Below are 22348 nucleotides of genomic sequence, written 5' to 3'. Positions count from 1 at the left end.
GCGAGACTCCTTACGAGGTCTTCGCTGCGAGATCACATTCACCCGGTGCTATACCAGCTGCACTGGCTCCCGGTGGAGTACAGGATCAGGTTTAAGGTGCTGGTTTTAACCTTTAAAGCCCTATATGGCCTAGGACCCTCGTACCTACGGGACCGCCTCTCCTGGTATGCCCCACAGAGAAACCTACGGTCTTCAAATAAAAACATCTTGAAGGTCCCAGGCCACAGAGAAGTTAGGCTGGCCTCAACTAGAGCCAGGGCTTTTTCGGCTGTGGCTCCGATCTGGTGGAACACTCTGTCACAAGAGACCAGGGCCCTGCGGGACTTGACATCTTTCCGCAGGGCCTGCAAGACAGAGCTGTTCCACCAGGCCTTTGGCCAGGGCACAGCCTGACTCCCTCCCTCGGCAATCTTCGCAGAGCTCTGGCCCAATGGTTGCTAGAGGCTTGAATTAATTAATTTTTATAATGAATGATTTTAGAATGTTGTTTATGTTGTACTTTGTACTGTTTTATTGTTGTTAGCCACCCTGAGCCCGGCTTCGGCTGGGGAGGGCGGGATATAAATAAAATTTATTATTATTATTATTATTACCATGAGGATAATCCAGTTCATCAGCACAATCCTGAGCATACTTATTTTCTGGAAATAAATCCTACTGTGCTCAATTTGGCTTACTCTCCAGGAAGTGAGGTCTGTGGGTATAGGGCAGTCTATAAATTCTATTATTATTATTATTGATTGCAACCTGTGCCACCTTTAGCTCTTTGGTGATCAGGAATAAGCTGAGATGGGAGGTTAATTGTGTGTCACATCCCCCCCCCCAAAAAAAAATCTGGGGTGGGGTGAGCAGGAAATGATTAAAAAGCTTCCCAACAAAACGTTTCTTATTTCAAGTGGGGAGGCAGCCTGGGGGCAACGTTTAAGCCTTGCTTATGTCCTTAGTTCTTGCAGAGCATTTATTTACTTATTGTTGCATTTATATCTCTCCCTTTCTCCAACGAGCTCAAGGTGGGATACACATCTCTCTCCCCGCACACCTTGTAGCTCCATGAATGGTAAATTACATTTTTCAGGATTCTGTAGAGTGGTTGTTATTGTTAACGGAAAAATCCGAAGGCTCCCTTGGACAAAAACAAAGGCACCAACCAGGATAACTTGGAGCAAAACAGCAGCCTGTAGCCTTGGCCTTTATTGGATACTGTCGTGACAGGTCTCCCATCCACAACAAGATGAAGCAAAATGGAAGCCCAGAACAAAAGACGACCCCAACTTTTATTAGTTACTAATCCCCCAAACTACACCCCTAAGACTACATCACAACTACATCGCAGAAAGGAGGGGTTGAGGGAGGAGTTGTGGAGGTAACTTGAGTGTCCTGTCACCCAGCTGGTTCCTCTTTTCCCCCTCCCCATGAGTCATTTCCAGAGGACAAAGGGGAGTTGGCAGTTTCCTGCCCCCAGAGGGAAGATCTGATCATTGTCCTTTGTTCCAGTCCATGTTGAATCCACTCCCATATACAAGTCCTTTGTGACCTGGATGGTCTTCTGTCTGGGACCATCAAGGTTGTCATGCCAACTGGGTAGGGCTCCTGTGTATGTCCTGGTACGGTTAAGGGATTATGGCCGTCCTGTATCAAACCATCCCCCTTTGATAGTCCTTCCTTCATGGAGTAAAATAAAAGTGGACCGGTGTAAATCCGATGTATGGTTGATTTACTATGAATTTATAACAGAAACGTCGCATATGGTGTGTGTGTGTGTGTGTGTGTGTGTGTGTGTGTGTCGTGTTTGTACAAACTGAATGATTGGGGGGGGGGGTTGTTCCTGCAACATTATAAAATGCTTGATGGTGGACACACAGCCAACATCATGGAAACAAGCATATTAAAATATAGTATCATCAAAAGTCACCCACAGAAAGAGCTGACATTCGAAGCAACAACTCAGAAATAAAAGCTCTGGTTCATTTCTCATGTCTTCATCACTAGACACCTAAAGCGTCGACAGAACGGGAAGGGTGGATTTTCAAAGAAGGGGGTGAGACCATAATGGGGGGGGGGCATTGGTAAAAGCTCCACATCTGGGAAAGGATGGTTTTATAAGAAGGCGGGTGGCGCTGTGGGTTAAACCACAGAGCCTAGGACTCGCCGATCAGAAGGTGGGCAGTTTGAATCCCCCGCAACGGGGTGAGCTCCTGTTGCTCGGTCCTTGCTCCTGCCAACCTAGCAGTTCGAAAGCATGTCAAAGTGCAAGTAGATAAATAGGTACCGCTCCGGCGGGAAGGTAAACGGCGTTTCCGTGCACTCTTCTGGTTCGCCAGAAGCGGCTTAGTCATGCTGGCCACATGACCCGGAAGCTGTACGCCAGCTCCCTCGGACAATAAAGCGAGATGAGCGTTGCAACCCCAGAGTCGTCCACGACTGGACCTAATGGTCAGGGGTCCCTTGACCTTTAAGGAGAGCCCTGGAGTTTGATCTAGCTCAACATCTTGTTGTTGCCATGTTCAAAAAGATGCGCAAACAGGAAGCCCACAGGCAGGTTCTGAGTGCGTAAAAACATAAGGAGAGATCCTCCTGGATTAGGCCAATGACCCCTCTAGTCCAGCATCCTGATCTCACAGCGGCCGCCAACCAGATTGCCTGTGGCCAGGGCCGGCCCAAGACATTTTGGCACCTGAGGCGAATGGCAAAATAGTCTCCCCCTCTCTGCCCACCAGGGAATAATGGGTGAATGAAGATCTGCATCAGGAACAAGGGAATGGGAATGAATATCTACATCTGGTTCTGGTTATTTATGAGTGCCACTACAGCAGCAAGAATGTTGATTGCACAAAATTGGAAGACTGGAGAAATGCCAACTAAAGAACAATGGCAAGAGAAGTTGATGAACTATGCCGAATTGGCAAAAATGACAGAAAGACTAAGAGAAAAAGACAACAGAGATTTTGAAAAAGAGCGGGAACCATTCATGTTATATTTGCAGAAACAAAGAAAGGCAATAGACTTGGTGTCAGGATTTAAATAAACATTCACATTATTAGCATCAGAAAATGTTCGGAAGATAGTGAAATAAGATGATGTATTTAATTTTATTTTTATGTTTTTAAGGTTTGGTGTTATGTTATTAATAACTTTTCCTGCTGAGAGACAGCAAAGCGGGTGAAAAGAGAAACAAACCAGAAATGCAAGTTGGGGGAAGTCTTGGAGGGGAGGGAGGGAGGAATATATAGCAAATGTTAAGAATTTGAGATGTATGTGATATTAAATAATATCTACATCTGGTTCTGCAGCCCGTGTGGATCCTGCCGCCTGAGGGAGTTGCCGGAGCTGCTTGTGGGAATCAGAGCACAATTCCAACACTCTCCTCTCCTGTGGCTTCCAGCAATCAGCACTCAGAAGCATTGCTTCTGCATAACTCTGCACGCTGCGTGAGTTAGACCATTTGCTCCCCAAGCTCAGTACTGCATACCCTCCAACATTTCTCCAATGAAAATAGGGATATTCTATTTAATAATAATAATAATAATAATAATAATAATAATAATAATAATACTCCACCCATCTGACTGGGCTGCCCCAGCCACTCTTGAGTGGTTTCCAACAAATATAAAATCATAATAAAACATTAAACATTTAAAAAACTTCCCTGGGCAGGGCTGCCTTCAGACGTCTTCTAAAGGTTGTATGTTTCCTTATCTCATGGGTCGTATAATTCCCTACCCTCCAACATTTCTCTGATGAAAATAGTGATATCCCAAGGAAAAGCTTTTGAATTCTGGTGCTGGAGGAGACTTGAGAGTCCCATGGACTGCAAGGAGATGAAACCTCTCCATTCTGAAGGAAATCAGCCCTGAGTGCTCACTGGAAGGACAGATCGTGAAGCTGAGGCTCCAAGACTTTGGCCACCTCATGAGAAGAGAAGACTCCCTGGAAAAGACCCTGATGTTGGGAAAGATGGAGGGCGCAAGGAGAAGGGGACGACAGAGGACGAGATGGTTGGACAGTGTTCTCGAAGCTACCAGCATGAGTTTGACCAAACTGCGGGAGGCAGTGGAAGACAGGAGTGCCTGGCGTGCTCTGGTCCATGGGGCCACGAAGAGTTGGACACGACTGAACGCCTAAACAACAACAACAAAGGAAATGCAGGACATTCTGGGATCAAAGCAAAAACCGGGACGGCTTCTGTGAATCCAGGACTGTCCCTGCGAAATAAGGACACTTGGAAGGTCTGGTATTGCCTGCACTGCCTGGGAATGGATTTCCAGGTTTCCAAACAGCAAGATGCTCCTGGGTATCGAATGAAATGCTTCCTGTTAATGACTTGCATGGCCAGAGTACAGTCAGGTTTTGCCACCAGGGAGATTTTACGAGAGAGGGAGGAGACTAAATTGCCTGGCCTTTGCGTATTACTTGTAGCAGATGCTGAGTGGGCAGATCAGGTTCACCAAAGCGAGCCAGGGGACGGAGCAAGCCTCCTAAGAAGGGAGTCTGCAGCATTTGGGTGGCGCTGTGGGTTAAACCACTGAGCCTGGGGCTTGCTGATCAGAAGGTTGGCGGTTCGAATCCCTGTGACGGGGTGAGCTCCCATTGCTCTGTCCCAGCTCCTGCCAACCTAGCAGTCTTGTTTGTGTGTGTGGTTTGGGAGCTGCTCGGTCAGGGAAAAAAGCAATGCTGTCCAGGGTTGTAAAGACTGCGGAGAGAATAATTGGGTGCACTCTTCCCACCTTGGATCAAATCTATGCTTCCAGGTGCCATAAGAAAACTGCAGAGATAGCGCAGGATAGTGCGCACCCCGGAAGTGATCTCTTTCAGCTTCTGCCTTCTGGAAGAAGGTACAGGGTTATAAAGACTAGGACTAGCCGCCTGAGAAACAGTTTCTACCGAAATGCGATTTTGGTTTTAAACGCATTGTAAGGGACGCGGGTGGCGCTGTGGGTTAAAGCCTCAGCGCCTAGGGCTTGCCGATCGAAAGGTCGGCAGTTCGAATCCCCGCGGCGGGGTGCGCTCCCGCCGTTCGGTCCCAGCGCCTGCCAATCTAGCAGTTCGAAAGCACCCCCGGGTGCAAGTAGATAAATAGGTACCGCTTACCAGCGGGAAGGTAAACGGCGTTCCGTGTGCTGCGCTGGCTCGCCAGATGCAGCTTTGTCACGCTGGCCACGTGACCCGGAAGTGTCTTCGGACAGCGCTGGCCCCCGGCCAATAGATGTGAGATGGGCGCACAAACCCCAGAGTCTGTCAAGACTGGCCCGCTCAGGCAGGGGTACCTTTACCTTTACCTTTAAGGAGTCTGTATGGGAGGATATTGTATCTATAAATGGGTATCAGAGTTTTTAGGGGACTAACCAGGTTGGGATAGCTGGGATAGCAGGCTTGTTGGCTTTTGAATGTCTTATGTAGATTTTTCAATTTCATTCTGTATGGGACAATGACAATAAAGATTATCATATCGTATCGTATTGTATCGTATCGTGCAAGTAGATAAATAGGTACCACTCTGGTGGGAAGGTAAACAGCGTTTCCGTGCGCTGCTCTGGTTCGCCAGAAGCGGCTTAGTCCTGCTGGCCACATGACCCGGAAGCTGTACGCCGGCTCCCTTGGCCTATAGAGCGAGATGAGCGCCGCAACCCCAGAGTCATCCATAACTGGACCTAATGGTCAGGGGTCCCTTTTCCTTTATTTTAGTTCAGAGAGAAGGCAAGGTAACCTGCTGGGAGTTTTTTAAAAAGAGAAAGTTGAGAGAGAGAAAGGTTTTCCTCTTCTTCTCAACATGTGGGGCATCTCATGAAGCTGAATGCTGGAAGAGTCGGGGGCGGCAAATTAAAATCCTTTATCCTTCACACGGTGCATAGTTTAACTATGGAACTCCTTGCCACAGGAGGCAGTCATGGCCACTGACCTAGATGGCTTTAAAAGAGGACTGGAGAAATTCTTGAAGGAAAGGGCTATGGGTGGCTCCTACTAGCCATAGCTGGAGGAAGAAATGTGAAAAGGATCTAGGAGTCTTGGTTGGCCACAAACTTGACATGAGCTAACAGTGTGACGCAGCAGCTAAAAAAGCCAATGCAATTCTGGGCTGCATCAATAGGAGTATAGCATCTAGATCAAGGGAAGTAATAGTGCCACTGTATTCTGCTCTGGTCAGACCTCACCTGGAGTACTGGGTCCAGTTCTGGGCACCACAGTTCAAGAAGGACACTGACAAACTGGAACGTGTCCAGAGGAGGGCAACCAAAATGGTCAAAGGCCTGGAAACGTTGCCTTATGAGGAACGGCTAAGGGAGCTGGGCATGTTTAGCCTGGAGAAGAGGAGGTTAAGGGGTGATATGATAGCCATGTTCAAATATATAAAAGGATGTAACATAGAGGAGGGAGAAAGGTTGTTTTCTGCTGCTCCAGAGAAGCGGACACGGAGCAATGGATCCAAACTACAAGAAAGAAGATTCCACCTAAACATTAGGAAGAACTTCCTGACAGTAAGAGCTGTTTGACAGTGGAATTTGCTGCCAAGGAGTGTGGTGGAGTCTCCTACTTTGGAGGTCTTTAAGCAGAGGCTTGACAGCCATATGTCAGGAGTGCTCTGATGGTGTTTCCTGCTTGGCAGGGGGTTGGACTCGATGGCCCTTGTGGTCTCTTCCAACTCTATGATTCTATGATTCTATGAAATGCAAACCAGTAGTTGGGAACTCCAGGAGTGGCGAATGCTCTTGTGTTTGGGTTCTGCTTGTGGGTTTCCCTTGGGGCTGGCCTTCCCTGAGGTTGCTTCCAGACAACCACTTGGTCCACAATTTGTTCTGATTTGTTTGTACGAGGCAGGCAGGGAGGTTATGCAACGCAGTAGCAAACAGTTGCTATTCCACATTTTCCAATTACATTTTCCTATTACTTTCCTTACCAAAAAAATTCTGTTTTTTAAAAATACCGTAATAATAATATATAATAATATATGATCATTTGTGTCCAGCAAATGGATTCTACCTTAACAAGGTGTTGGACTAGATGATGATGATGATAATAATAATAATAATAATAATAATAATAATAATAATAATAATAATAATTTATTTATTTATACCCCACACTTCCCGGTTCTCAGGGCAGGTAACAACAAATTTAAAACACTTTAAAACACATAATTATAAAACCCTCAGGGTCCCTTCCCACTTTACAATTCTACAGGAAAGGCGGAGGGGAAGATGGCAAAGGCTATTCTTCAGTGGTAGCCCCTCTGCATTGCAAGGAGAGGGTCTTGCGTTCAATTCCCAGTGCCAATCAGTGTAGACAGTACTGGTGTCAGGCTCTTGTCTGGCTAAGTGCTGAAGCTTTTATTCTAAAAATCACTGTGCAACCTCAACACGGACCAAGCTGCAGGTTACACGATCCTGTGCTTCAGAACAGAGCTCTAAGTTTGACCACTGCAGGGCTAGATATCCCCTGGGTCCCTTCTATGATAAGCTGGTAGGCACAAACTAAGTCTATGGGCAGAGCCGCGCATTTAAAGCGCACACTTTAGCTCTTTGCCCTCTGCACATGGCTTCTCTAAAGCATCCCAGGAACCACAGTTTCTGCTGCAAAGAGCTAAAGTTCCCAGCGCCTTCGAGAAACTACAGTTCCCAGTATTCGGGAGTGGAGGGAGTTGTGCGCTTTAAATGTGTGGCTCTTAAGGGAGTGCAGCCGGTTCATTCACACTGGGCATGGAGTCCTGGGGGTGCAAGAACTATGACTTAGAATGGAGTAAGGGAAGCGGGGGAGCCAAATTTTGATGTCACCCGGGGTCTGCCACTGCCGCATGCTCTGCCCTCTGTGCCAGCACCTGACACGCCCCCTCAGCCCTTATTTTGGAGAGTTGGGTGGGCCCAGACATTTGCACATTTCGGGTCCTGAGAGAGAGCGCTGGGCAGGCAAGCGAGGACTCCTGCGAGCAGACAGAGGGAAATGAGGGGAGTTCTGTAGCTCCGTGGTAGAGCATCTGCCTTGCGCACAGAGGGTTGTGGGTTCAAGCCTCCAGCGCATCTCTGGGTATGGCTGGGGAAGACCCCTCCTGGCTGAAATCTTGGAGAGCAGTTGCCAGCCAGTGTAGACCAGGGGTCAGCAACCTTTTTCAGCAGGGGGCCAGTCCACTGTCCCTCAAACCTTGTTGGGGGCCGGACTATATATTTTTTTTTGGGGGGAATGAACAAATTCCTGTGCCCCACAAATAACCCAGAGATGCATTTTAAATAAAAGCACACATTCTACTCATGTAAAAAGTAGAGACATCACCTTGCCAACAAAGGTCCGTATAGTAAAAGCTATGGTTTTCCCAGTAGTGATGTATGGAAGTGAGAGCAGGACCATCAAGAAGGCTGGTTGCTGAAGAATTGATGCTTTTGAATTCTGGTGCTGGAGGAGACTCTCGAGAGTCCCACGGACTGCAAGAAGATCAAACCTATCCATTCTGAAGGAAATCAGCCCTGAGTGCTCACTGGAAGGACAGATCGTGAAGCTGAGTCTCCAATCCTTTGGCCACCTCAGGAGAAGAGAAGACTCCCTGGAAAAGACCCTGATGTTGGGAAAGATGGAGGGCACAAGGAGAAGGGGACGACAGAGGACGAGATGGTGGGACAGTGTTCTCGAAGCTACCAGCATGAGTTTGACCAAACTGCGGGAGGCAGTGGAAGACAGGAGGGCCTGGCGTGCTCTGGTCCAGGGGGTCACGAAGAGTCAGACATAACTAAACGACTAAACAACAACAACAACACTCATGTAAAAACATGATTCGCAGACCGTCCACAGGCCGGATTGAGAAGGCGATTGGGCCGCATCCGGCCCCTGGGCCTTAGGTTACCTACCCCTGGTGTAGACGATGCTGAGGTCATTGGCCCACAGGCCTGAGGCCACAAGGCAGCTCCCTGTGTCCCTAAGAGCATAGAAGCAGCAACTAGAATGATCCAGGGACCAGAGCAACTTCCAAAAGAGAAGGCAACGGTTTGGAGCATTTTTCATTTGGAAGAAATATGGGTGAGAGAAGATGCAACAGAGGTGCAGGAAATTATGCTCATTGTAGATAGAGAGAAGCTTTTCACCAGAACACTAAAAGGCAGGGACCATCCAGCAAAGTGGAAGGCTGGAAGATTCAGGAAGAGACAAATGGAAGGGCTCCTTCAGCTACAGCATGGGAGACCACAAGGTAGTCATCAGCAACTTCACTGGGAGATAAGGCGAACAATGACTATCAGTTGTAATGCATTTGCAGAGCCTCCAGGGTCAGGAATAGTCTACCTCTAAACACCTGCCAGTAGTGATGTATGGAAGTGAGAGCTGGACCATAAAGAAGGCTGATCACCGAAGAATGGATGCTTTTGAATTCTGGTGCTGGAGGAGACCCTTGAGAGTCCCATGGACTGCAAGAAGATCAAACCTATCCATTCTGAAGGAAACCAGCCCTGAGTGCTCACTGGAAGGACAGGTCCTGAAGCTGAGGCTCCAAGACTTTGGCCACCTCATGAGAAGAGAAGACTCCCTGGAAAAGACCCTGATGTTGGGAAAGATGGAGGGCACAAGGAGAAGGGGACGACAGAGGATGAGATGGTGGGACAGTGTTCTCGAAGCTACAAACATGAGTTTGACCAAACTGTGGGAGGCAGTGGAAGACAGAAGTGCCTGGCGTGCTCTGGTCCAGGGGGTCACAAAGAGTCAGACACGACTAAATGACTAAACAATAACAAACACCTGCTGCTGGAGACCACAAGTGGGAGAGTCCCATTACACTCCATTCCTGTTTGTGGGCTTCCCAGATAACCCAAGGAGATGCTGGATCAGCACCTTCCAACCAAATGCCTCTATTGGGAAACCCGCAAACAGGATCGGAACAATTCTCCCCTCCTGTGGTTTCCAGGAACTGGGATTCAGAAGTGCTGCTGCTTCTAACTGTGGTCTGAGCAAACACACCTTCTCTGATGGAGGTTAAGGATGTGGACATCTCTTGCCCAGCTGTAGCCAGGTTGTGTGATTTTAGCGATGGGAGAGAGGCGGAAGGCAGGTCAGAGACTGGTGTGCTTGGGAGCCAAGTCTCTGTGCTTCCAATGGGAATTGGTTCCCAGTAAAACTGCATCTTTAGCGAAGATTTCCTAAACCTAAAATTGCCCATCAAATGCATATATATGTGTTTGTCTTCCTTTCTTTTTTTTAATGATCCAAAACATTGCAAAGATTTTGCTTTCTGCTGTCAACACCAGGTTAACTAGCAGATAAAGCATGTGGTGGACATGAAGGTCTTGGGAGAAAAGCAATGACAAACCTAGACAGCATCTTAAAAAGCAGAGACATCACCTTGCCAACAAAGGTCCGTATAGTTAAAGCTATGGTTTTCCCAGTAGTGATGTATGGAAGTGAGAGCTGGACCATAAAGAAGGCTGATGGCCAAAGAAGTGTTGGTTTTGAATTTTGGTGTTGGAGGAGACTCTTGAGAGTCCCATGGCCTGCAAGAAGATCAAACATCTTCATTCTGAAGGAAATCAACCCTGAGTGCTCACTGGAAGGACAGATCCTGAAGCTGAGGCTCCAAGACTTTGGCCACCTCATGAGAAGAGAAGACTCCCTGGAAAAGACCCTGATGTTGGGAAAGATGGAGGGCACAAGGAGAAGGGGACGACAGAGGATGGGATGGTGGGACAGTGCTCTCAAAGCTACCAGCATGAGTTTGACCAAACTGTGGGAGGCAGTGGAAGACAGGAGTGCCTGGCGTGCTCTGGTCCAGGGGGTCACGAAGAGTCGGACACGACTAAACAACAACGGACACGAAAGATGGTGTTTCCTGCTTGGCAGGGGGTTGGACTCGATGGCCCTTGTGGTCTATTCCAACTCTATGATTCTATGATCTATGAGAAGCCTGGGAACAGGCAACCGCTGACCAGCAGTGTTCCTTAGAGAATACAGTTAAACCCTCCTTGCCTTTCACCCCCCTCCTCTCTCTTACGGAATTAGCAATTAGCTTTCCTGCATGTCAGAGAACCGGCGCCAAATGTCAACACATCTAGTGGGAAGCAGGTGCCGTCGATTTAACTGAGATACTCGTAATGGGAATGCACATTAACCTCTTTCTAAAAAAAAACAACAACCCAGAGCAAACTGTAATCATGGGCGCGCTGCATTTCATCATGAGGGCATCTGGTACATTGATAGTATTTTAATGCAGTTCTGAGATAGGAGAGGCGCGCTCCTTTGTCAACATGGCAGGCGCACCACATTCTGTCCATAGACCTACCTCTACCTGCCTATTCTTTGCAAGAACTGTCCCCCCTCAAAAAAACAAAACAAAAAAAAAAAAACCACAACCTCACAGTGGAGCTGCATTTGCTACAGATCTCCCTGGTCTATCGGATGCCTGCAGAGGCGCAAGTGGCGCAATGTGCATCCTATCGTAAAATTGACTATAATCGGCTGAATTATCCGGTGCGGAGAAAGCGGCAGACAAAGACTCCAAAATTCAGCCGCAGAAATGCGAACCCGGAGAGGCTGCCGAGCAGAAGGGGAAGAAGTTTGTTTTGGGGGTTCAAATTTGTCCTCGGAACACAGCTTACAACATCTCTCTCTGTGTGTGGCCCAAAAAGCATTGTTCTTCAAATAGTCGCTTCTGGGAATAAAGCTTTAAGATAAAGTTCCAAAGTTTTTCAGGGCTTTTTAAAAATCCTTTTTCTTTTTGTTCAGAAATGGAGTTTTAAAATACCTACTGTGGGGGTTCTGGAAGACCGAGCGTGGAATCCTGTGTATGGCTACTCGGAAGTAAGTCCTGCGCCCTTCACCGCAGCTTGCTCCCAGGTAAGCGCGCGTAGAACTGAAGCCTAAAGGAACTTGGATTCTAAGTTGGAGAGATTTCCATAGGAAATGCGCAGTTGTCTATGAAGGGATTATTCCCTTTGCAAGACAATAGGTGCGGGGAGAGCAGAAAAATTGAGAGCACGGTGTGTGCTCTTTGATCCCAAGGGACAGGTCTCCTGTTAACGAAATAGTTCTAAAACAAAGCTTTCAGAGCCGGCTGCAGAGAAATACCCACAGGAAGGAAAAGGAGGGAAAGCAAACATTGCGACAAATATTTTTTTTCTATCTTTTTTTTTAAAAAAGCAATATATGCATTATTTGCAAAATGCCACCTTGTTCCGGCTAATACATTTCAATACATAGAGGAATTTCCGCCCGCCCTTCTCTCTCAAATTGGGTGATTTTTTCTGTGTCCTCCACCACCCAAAAGCGTTTTTTCTTTAAAAGGGAACAAAAAGTAGCTAGTTTATCAAAAGACAAATCCTCCTTCAAGGAACCGGTTCCAAACAATCCCTGTTCAAAGAGAAGGCGTGCTCTTTGGTCCTCTCTGCTGGCGGACCAAAAACAAATGTTTAAGCGGCTGATCTCCTTGAAGGAGAGGTTAAGGCGGAGAAGGAGGTTCGCCACCGGAGAACCATAAAGCCCCCCCTCCCTCCCCAGTTCCGACCCCCCCCCAGGTCCTTCCCACCCCAAGCCTGCCAGTTCCAAATCTCTGGGTTGGTTTCGAGAGCATGCAAAGCCAGGAACTCACAAGCCCCGCCAAGACAAAGAGGAGAGGCTGGCAAATCAGAGCTAGCAGACGCCTACCTGCTCGGGTGTGATGCCTGGGTCGCACTGTTCCGTCTGATGTTCGAGCCTTGCACTGTGTTCTCTGCCGGAGTGGCCCCCTCTATATGTACACGCAGGCACACACACACACACGCACAAACCTTGCCAGCCCATTAACATGTGGATCGGTGAGTCCAACCCTCTGAAGGAGCCACCTGACTGATCCCCTGGCTTAGCAGCTGCGCACCCCTCGGCACCCACCAGAGAAACCTTCCCAGAAAGTGTTTGTCACACTCCAGGAAGCTGGAACGATGGCACAGGGGCATCACCGGCAGCCCTAAAAGTGAGGCTTCCGATGGGCTCAGGCTTCTCTGGCTCTGCGATGCTGGTGAGGTTCCCTGGGAGTCCCGTGCTTCCAGACCTCACCGGGCGCTGCCTTGTGGCGGCTCTGGTTATTTGCCCATTGGGGCCAGAGTTGCCTGCTCAGGCTGGCAGCAGCTGCGGGAGGAGGGCTGCAGAGGAGGGTCCCAGAGTCAATTCTGGTGTCTCCAGGTAGGGCTGCGAGAGACTCCCCGACTGAAATTCTGGACAGCTGCTGCCGGTTGGTGCAGACAATACCACGCAGATGGGCAAATAGTCTGATGCAGTCAATGGAAGCTTCTTCTGTCCCTCTCTCCAGCATCTGAGGCACCTGCTGCCCTCCATCACCTGCTTCCTGAGCCTTCTGACTGGGAGACACTAAGCACAGGAAGCTGGAGGCTTCTGCATTCAAAGCATAGGTTCTGCCACTTAGCTCCTGTCCCCTGCCTAAGAGCCAACAGGGTGGAGTGGTTAGGGGTGTGCGGGTGGGAAGCCCTGAGTTCAAATCCCACTACTGCCACCAATTTATAAGGTGGACTCAGACAAGATTCTGTGACTCAGTGCTCCCCATATGTCATAAAGCAAAGGGGTGTGTGTGGGTGGAACCTGTGGCTCTCCACGTGCCTTTGGACTCCACCTCCCATCAGCATGGCAAATGGTCAGGGATTATGGGTATTGTAGTCCTGAAATATCTGGGGGCCCACAGCGGCCTGATGCCAGCAATAAAGGTCTTGAGGTCCTGCTTGAGGCCTTGCCATAGCCACCTGGCTGGCCACTGTGAGAATGGGCCACTGGACTTAATAATAATAATAATAATAGTAGTAGTAATAATAATAGTAATAGTAATAATAATGATAATAATAATGATAATAATAATGATAATAATAATAATAATAATAATAATAATAATAATAATTTATTATTTATACCCCGCCCATCTGGCTGGGTTTTCCCATGGGCCTGATCCAGCTGCCAAGACTCCCTTGTTCTTAAGTGATAATACTACAGAGCTACTGTGTGGGGGTTGTTGGGGAGGGTTAGTACCTCGGGGGGGGGGTGGGGAGGAACCATCATGCTCCTTCTGTGGTTGTTTGTTGACCTTTGGTCCCCCATCCTGCACTCAGCTCTCACTTGTGGCTCCTAGAAGCCGTCAGCAGGCGACAGCAGCCATAATCCCAGAAAACGGCTTTGACTGGCAGGCTAAACGAGGTGAGTCTGGGACTTCCCCTGCTTGTGAAGACAGGCTCAGCAGATGAACAAATGAGACCAAGAGTGAGTCCAATGAATAATAATAATAATAATAATAATAATAATAATAATAATAATAATAATATTTTATTATTTATACCTTGCCCACTCTGGGCGGCTTCCAACAAAATATCTGTGGGAATGCTCAGGGATGCAGAAGAGGATATATTGTCTGATTATAGCCTTTCCAACTTGTGTTAACAAGTTCATAATTTAGCAGATTAACATTCCCCTTTTTAAACTCACAGCAGGTGTGTTTGCTCAGGCTCGCTAAAGCCTCTATAATAACTGTTCTGGTATTTCCCCCTTATTACCTCATAAAAGATAAGACACGGCACAGTCTTCTATAAAAGTATAAAAAGGTTTACTCACACAACATTCTGTTCACAATTGGATCCCAGAAGGCAGACTTAGCTTAGAAAAGTAACATATAACTAGAAACTACCTCATAAGGAGACAGTCCCTTTGTCCTCTCTTGCCTGCCCTGTGCTTTTGTCGTTACCTGCACAGGTGAGGCCACACCCACCTCTAGTCACATGCAGAGGAAGTCTGTCCCAGCCGAGAAGGACACAGGAAGTTTACCTTCTGGCCAGACAAACATTCCTCCCCATGTGTAAACATGTTCACTCTAGGAATGTTGTACTTGACTGCTCTTGTGTTTCACATCCCACAATATTAAAATGCAGTAATGCATCAAACATTAAAAGTTTCCCTAAAGATGGCTGCCTTCAGATGTCTTCTAAAAGTCTGGTAGTTGTTTATTTCCTTGACATCCAATGGGATGGCGTTTCACAGGGCGGGTGCCACCACCGAGAAGGCCCTCTGCCTGGTTCCCTGTAACTTGGCTTCTCGCAGGGAGGGAATCCTTTGGCCACCTCATGAGAAGAGAAGACTCCCTGGAAAAGACCCTGATGTTGGGAAAGATGGAGGGCACAAGGAGAAGGGGAGGGCAGAGGACGAGATGGTGGGACAGTGTTCTCGAAGCTACCAGCATGAGTCTGACCAAACTGCGGGAGGCAGTGGAAGACAGGAGTGCCTGGTGTGCTCTGGTCCAGGGGGTCACGAAGAGTCAGACACAACTAAACGACTAAACAATTGTATATCTATATTTTCCATTTTGTCTTTATATGCAGATACGGTTCAAGCCTTGAAATAAAATTATTTGTCTGCATAACTTTTGTGAAAATTATTTATATATTTACTTATTTATAAGTCTTATCCCCAGGGTTAAAAAAAAAGGGGGAGGCCACATTATCTACCTGGCCTGGGCCTCTGCCTGGCTCTGCAAGGCCCTGGGTGCAAGTGGACACAGAGAGGTTTTTCTCCAACTTCCATGACACTAAAACTTGTAGACCTCCAACGAAGCTGAGCGTTGGAAGATTCAGAACAGATAAACAAAAATCCTTCCTCATGGAAAGCATAGTTAAACTGTGGAACTCTCTCCCACTGGAAGCAGCAACATCCACCGCTTTCTCCATCCCCCCCCCTGTTGTCTCTCCCTTGCTGAAAGAGGAAGAGGTGGCGCCATGCAGATGCCTAAAGGATGAAATGGGATTTGTGGTTGTTTAGTCGTTTAGTGGTGTCCGCCTCTTCGTGGCCCCCTGGACCAGAGGACGCCAGGCACTCCTGTCTTCCACTGCCTCCCACAGTTTGGTCAAACTCATGCTGGTAGCTTCGAGAACACTGTCCCACCACCTCGTCCTCTGTCGTCCCCTTCTCCTTGTGCCCTCCATCTTTCCCAACATCAGGGTCTTTTCCAGGGAGTCTTCTCTTCTCATGAGGTGGCCAAAGTCTTGGAGCCTCAGCTTCAGGATCTGTCCTTCCAGTGAGCACTCAAGGCTGATTTCCTTCAGAATGGAGAGGTTTGTTCTTCTTGCAGTCCATGGGACTCTCAAGTGTCTCCTCCAGCACAATAATTCAAAAGCATCCATTCTTTTGTGATCAGCCTTCTTTATGGTCTAGCTCTCACTTCCATACATCACTGCTGGGAAAACCGTATAGCTTTTACTATACGGACCTTTGTTGGTAAGGTCATGTCTCTACTTTTTAGGATGCTGTCTAGTTTTGTCATTGCTTTTCTCCCAAGAAGCAGGCGTCTTTCGTGGCTGCTGTCACCATCTGCAATGGTGGGATTAGGCGTGTCTTTATTTATTTCCACCCAGCAATTTACAAAATCTGCACCGTGAGCGGCGATCAGGTTAAGAGCCAGGCACCAGGAACCTTTTACCCCTCTGTATGCTACGGTTCCCAGCACCCCTGCCCATTGGCCATGCTTGCTGGGGCTGATGGGAGTTGTAGTTTAGCACCACCCCGGGGGCCAAATGTTCCCCACTCTGTGGCTTATAGAGAGACAAAGACAACCCCTCAGGACCATGAGCAGGACATTGCAAGACCTGGATCCTGGATCCGGACCGCCGCAGCGCCTGGTTCACCAAAGGAGAAATGACCACTGGAAGGAGTGCAGAGAGAATAAATGCTGTGGTGTGTGTGTAGCAGCACAACCAGACGTCTTCATCTGCCCTCGCTGCAACAAAACATGTCTCTCCCGCCTCGGTCTCTACAGCCACAGCAGGCGCTGTAAGCTTCCAACAGTTTGACTTCACCCCTGAATGCGCACTCCTCCATTGTCTCCCAAGACAGACAGGTGCCAACCAACCAATTCTGGCCGGGGGCAACTGAAGCCATTAGTAGCCCCCAAGAGAGAGATGGGTCACAACAGAAGGTCACTGTCATCAATGGTCACTTTGGTGCTGAGACTTGTTTTTAATGTGGATGGTTGTTGGTTGTTTTTTGAATTTTTTTAATTAATTTTGTTTATAACAAACATCATATAAAAACAAACATTTAAAAAGGAAAAGTTTAACTGCAACTGTAACACTTCCCATACTGTTTATACAATCAATACAACCTCAAAGTGTGGGGTTTTTCAAATCCCTGACTTCCCTCCATGGTTCCATTATTTTCGTTATTAATTCATGCATGTCCAAATTCTATTATCCATCTATTTGTATCTAACTCTGTCTTTCGTTAAAACACTGCAAATGTTTTTTTTTTTAGACTCCTGCTGATGTATCAACCTGTATACAATGCTATGATACATGCAATATATATTTCCCATTCATTTTTAAAGTGGTTATTGTCCTGTTTTCTGAGTCTTCCTGTTACCTTTGCCATTTCTGCATATTCCATTAATTTCATTTGCCAGTCTTTTTTTGTGGGTATTCCCCCCCCTCTTTCCAACATTGGGCTATCAATATTCGTGTGGCCGATGGTTGCTGTTCGTTAATCACTCATTTCATCTGCTCTGGGACTACTTTGGGACGTGAAATTATAGGATGATTTATGCATAAGAACATAAGAACTGCTGGATGAGGTCAATGACTCAACTAGTCCAGGATCCTTGTTCTCACAGTGGCCAACCAGATGCCTGTGCGAAACCTGCAAACAGGATTCAAACACAGAACCCCTTTCGCCGGTGCTTTCCAGTAACTGGTAGAATATGGAGACAGAGCATAGCCATCCTGGCTAGTAGCCATCAGAAGTGTTCTCCTGCAAGCATTTGCCTAATCCTCTTTTAAAGCCATCCAAATTGTTGGCCATCACTGCCTACTGTGGCAGGGAGTTCCATAGTTTAACCATGTGCTATGTGATGAAGAAGTTCATTTTATCCACCCTGACATTTCCAGCATTCTTGGATGTCGATGAGTTCTAGTATTAGGAGAGAGCTTTGTGCCCCTTAATTTTTCGATATATTTTAAGACGAATTGCTAGTTGCTGTTAACCGCAATGATATTATACCACCGTGGTTATGGCATGGATGCATTTAGCTTATTTTCCACGAACCTCTTTGAGCACAAAAGACAATTGTGGAAAATGGAGTGTATAGATGAATTGACTGTTTGTGTATCCTAGCAATGCCAGAAAGCGTCTTTCCATCCAAAAATTTTAGGGCCAAGGAAAACTCAAGAGACACAGCTTATGCTATAGCGCCCTGAAGCTGACTTGTGGAATCAATTTGCAGTGATTAGCGTACCAATTGCATGTGGTTGAGTCTTTTCAGGAGGTGAATTTAGCAGCCAAGCACGTTGACCCCTCGGGTGCTATACTTCAACTCTCAAATTTTGCAGCCAGGAATGCCAATATCACATCCTGTTCTGCCTGTGTCTAGTTGGATACAATGATGGATGGCTACATACAGCCCTTAATCTTGTTCTAGCCTTCTGAGCAACAGCTATCGCTTTAGGACTGACTTTGCCACGTTCTTGGAATGTTGGAGTCTGAGCAGAGACTTTGCAGTCTCTGCCTCCAGCATCTCCTGCTAACAAACCTTGACAGCGGCTCACGTGAAACAGATCTAGGGGTCTTAGCAGACCACAAGCTTAGCTTGGGTCAACAGTGTGATGCAGCAGCAAAAACTATTCTAGGTAATGCTATTCTAGGCTGCATCAACAGGAATACAGTGTCTGGATCAAGGGAAGTCATAGAACCTCTCTATTCTCCTTTGTCTTTTGAATTATGGTGCTGGAGGAGATGCTTGAGAGTCCCATGGACTGCAAGAAGATCAAACCTCTCCATTCTGAAGGAAACCAGCCCTGAGTGCTCACTGGAAGGACAGATCCTGAAGCTGAGGCTCCAAGACTTTGGCCACCTCATGAGAAGAGATGACTCCCTGGAAAAGACCCTGATGTTGGGAAAGATGGAGGGCACAAGGAGAAGGGGACAGCAGAGGACGAGATGGTGGGACAGTGTTCTCGAAGCTACCAGCATGAGTTTGACCAAACTGCGGGAGGCAGTGGAAGACAGGAGGGCCTGGCGTGCTCTGGTCCAGGGGGTCACGAAGAGTCGGACACAACTAAACGACTAGACAACAACAACATTCTCCTGGGTCAGAAAACCACACCTGGAATCCAGTGTCCAGTTCTGGGCGCCACAATTTAAGAAGGATATTGACAAGCTGGAAGGTGTGCAGAGGAGGGCAACCAAGATGATCACCATGCCTTATAAGAAGTAGCTGAAGATGTTATAAGAATTTTAAGGTCATATATATATAAACCACATGTCCGAAACCCCACAGATTAGGTCCTGAACAAATTGACCTCAGATATTTCTGTGCAAGGTCAAAGTGGGAAACCTCCTCATTGTCTCTCTCCTCACAAATCCTGACTTAAGAGCACATTCAAGATATGAACAGGGTGTGAGCCTCTGACCTGTGGCCTAGATTCAGGAATGAAATAGTTATAATAACAAAAGAATGGTCAAAACCCAGATAATGCAAACAGGTAACTTGCTAGACAGGAGATAAACAACGCATTCAGATTTCTGTTGTAGACCGCCTTTTCTGTGATGTAGGTATGATGTATCTGGGTGGTGGTCTTGGACTCCAGGACGGGCAATTTAAAATGACCATATAAGGGTGGGCACACCTTTGTTCTGGGTGGTCCTCCTCTCTCCTGCGTCTGGGAGTGAGGACCCTGTTGCAACAGTTAATAAAGGCCAGGCTTACTAGCTGCTTTGCTTTTCAATATTCTCTGGTTGGTCTGTTATTTTTCTCCTACCAATAGAGAACCTACAAAAGGACTCTATATGGGCTCTTAGGTACCCCATAAGGGGAAAGGAGCAGTTTTTTTTTCTTATATCAAAGGAATTGGGTATGTTTAGCCTGGAAAAGAGGAGACTGAGAGGAGATACGACGGCCATCTTCAAATATGTCAAGGGGCTGTCACATGGAAGAGGGAGCAAGTTTGTTTTTTCCTGCTCCAGAGGGGAAGATCCAAATTTATGGATTCCATTTACAAGAAATTGTCATAGGGTACAAAACATAGGCCCAGGATACCAAGCCAATCTCTGAGATCAACTGGGGGAGTGGTCCCCCCCCCCCGGACTCCTGCCAGTGAGGATTTGTGCCATCACTGCAGTGGGTCCAGTCCTACACTTGCTAGGGTATGGGAGAGGGCCTTCTTGGTGGTGGCTCCCAGGCAACTTTGGAATTCCCTTCTTAGTGAGGCTGAACTGCCTCCCTCCTTGCTGTCTTCCTGCTGGCAGGTGAGGACTGTTCTAGCCCAACAGGTCTTTGGGAGCTGACTGGTTTTTTTTTATTTATTTAAGGAAAGGGCTTTTAATAATGCTGCACTGTTTTCATTATTTGTATTTTATTTATTTTTTAAAAAAATTGTTTTAATTGTATCCGAGTCCGATTACTTTCTAACCACCGTCATCCATAGTCTTAAGCTTTCTTTGTTTTATCTGTGCCGTTTTCATTTGGTGAAGATGCCTTGAGACCCCATCCAGGAAAAAGGAGGGCTATTAAATAAATATAAATATAGCAATAATGATGATTAATAATGCAAATATCAGAAGGCAGGTTTGGGTGGTTTTATTTCAGGAGGCCTTTGCAACATAAATGCTGCTTTTTTATGCTTTGGTGTTTCAAATTTTGCACATTTTTGTTTTTTGTAAGGCCCAGATGTGGTGAAAAACATGACCTTTTTTTGGAAAGAAAAAAACCCTAAGCAAATTGAAGCTGCGGCCTTCTGCATGCTCCTCTCCTGCTGAGCTGTGGATCTTCCCTGAACCACGGGCTGAATGGTGCCCTTAATGGTGTGTGATTATTTCCCTCTTTAGCCATCTGCTCCTGGAGACTTTGACCTTCTCCTCCTCCCAAGTCACATTTTCACTGGACCAAATTGATAATATCTGCAGTTTCCTTCATTTGGACTCACCCCCCCTTTTAAATTTTTTTTAAAAAGAGCCATTTTCATTTTAATCACTTCTTTATCGCCACCACTTAGCCAGCTCCACATTTAGTTAACTTTCTGCAAGGTTACCGTGCATTGATCTCGAGCCATAATTACAGTGTGGTTTAAGGTTTCCATAAACCCTCCACGCTTTTTAAAAGCTTATTAACCTCTGTTTAAAAGGAAAAAGAGAGAGAAAAAAGAACACCGTCCCTTTAATTTTCTGTTCTCAATTTTTTCCTAGGCTTGTAGGGTGGGATGGGCGCCCCAGAGGTCATCTGGCCCAACCCCAACCCCAGCGCAGGAATTCTCTTTGATTTTAAATGGAAGATGAGAGGATCAATACGGAGCAAACAAAGAACAGAAACAAGCAGAAGCAAGCCCATATATCATATAACGGTGAGAGCCAGTGAGGGGCAGCGAGGAACCTTTTCCAGCCCGAGGGCCATATTTCCTTCTGGGCAACCTTCCAGGGGCCACATAGCAGTGGTGGGTGGGGCCAGAGACAAATGTGGGTGGAGCTACAGTTGTCAATCGACACACTCACCAACCCGACTCTCCATCCTTCAGTCAGGCAGACAAGGGGCATGATCAGTGTCAGGGCCAGAAGTGGGTGTGGCAAGAGAAGGGCGTGGCCTGTGGAGAATCCAGAGGGCCACACAGAGATGCTTGAAGGGCCACATATAGGTCTGGGGTTCCCCACCCCTGGCGTGGCGGCTGAGTGTCGTACGACGTCCAGGACAATTACCATTTAAATCTCCCCTCAGCCACGAAGATTTCTGAGTGACCCAAAGCCAGCTGTTCTCTTTCTTCTTATATTCCAATTTTTAAAATTAATTTTCCAAATTTATAACAAACATAAACAGACAAAAACAAACAAACAAACATAAATCTTAACTGTAATATTTCCACTTTTGTTAACATGGTTGGGTGACTTCCTTGAATCCCCCTGGCTGAATTTGTATGTATATCATACCTGAAGGAGCGTCTCCACCCCCATCGTTCTGCCCAGACACTGAGGTCCAGCTCTGAGGGCCTTCTGGCAGTTCCCTCATTGCGAGAAGCAAAGCTACAGGGAACCAGGCAGAGGGCCTTCTCGGTAGTGGCGCCCTGCCTGTGGAACGCCCTCCCACCAGATGTCAAAGAAATAAACAACTACCTGACATTCAGAAGACATCTGAAGGCAGCCCTGTTCAGGGAAGTTTTTAATATTTAACGCTGTACTGTTTTTAACACTTGATTGGGAGCCGCCCAGAGTGGCTGGGGAGACTCAGCCAGATGGGCGGGGTATAAATAAATTATTATTATTATTATTATTATTATTATTATTATTATTATTATTATTATTATTATCATTGTAACAGTTTTCCAAAACTATTTTCACTAAAATTTACTTAGTCAATTAACATCTTTCTTTCTTTTCATTTTATCTTGAAACATAT

At 46.9% G+C, this 22348-nt stretch overlaps 1 protein-coding gene across 1 annotated transcript in view; it reads right to left on the bottom strand.

The window, feature by feature from the left end:
- The window catches only part of PNOC (prepronociceptin), a 54195-nt gene extending 41416 nt beyond the window's left edge, over window positions 1-12779 (bottom strand). Inside the window, exon 1 of the mRNA XM_082218073.1 lies at window positions 12604-12779. The gene's annotated coding sequence lies outside the window, so the exon portion shown is untranslated. The remainder of the gene's footprint in view (window positions 1-12603) is intronic.
- Window positions 12780-22348: the final 9569 nt, after the last annotated feature.

The sequence above is a fragment of the Podarcis vaucheri genome (genome assembly GCF_965113315.1).
Source record: "Podarcis vaucheri genome assembly, chromosome: 3".
Taxonomy (NCBI): Eukaryota; Metazoa; Chordata; class Lepidosauria; order Squamata; family Lacertidae; genus Podarcis; species Podarcis vaucheri.
The sequence above is the reverse complement of the archived record's forward strand: the minus strand, read 5'-3'. Positions and strand labels throughout refer to the sequence as shown.